Genomic DNA, 327 nt, shown 5'->3' with positions numbered 1-327 from the left:
TGTTGTATATAACATAAAACAAGAAGAATCAGAGGGAAAACCCACAAAAGCCAACATAAATAAAGAAAACAGAAGCACAAAGACAAGGAAGCAATGGAAACACTGAGCTACCAGAAAACAAAAGATAAAAAGACTATTAAAAGGCCTCATATTTCAATAATCACCCTAAATGTAAATGCATCGAACTCACCAATAAAAAGGCACATAGTTGCAGATTGGCTCAAAAAACAAAACCCAACTATATGCTGCCTCCAGGAGACACATCTCAGCTTCAAAGAGGAATATAGACTCAAAGTGAAAAGGTAGAAAATGATATTTCAAGCAAAT

This window comes from Pteropus vampyrus, unplaced genomic scaffold (assembly GCF_000151845.1).
Source record: "Pteropus vampyrus isolate Shadow unplaced genomic scaffold, Pvam_2.0 Scaffold205, whole genome shotgun sequence".
NCBI lineage: Eukaryota > Metazoa > Chordata > Mammalia > Chiroptera > Pteropodidae > Pteropus > Pteropus vampyrus.
Note: the sequence above shows the minus strand (reverse complement) of the source record.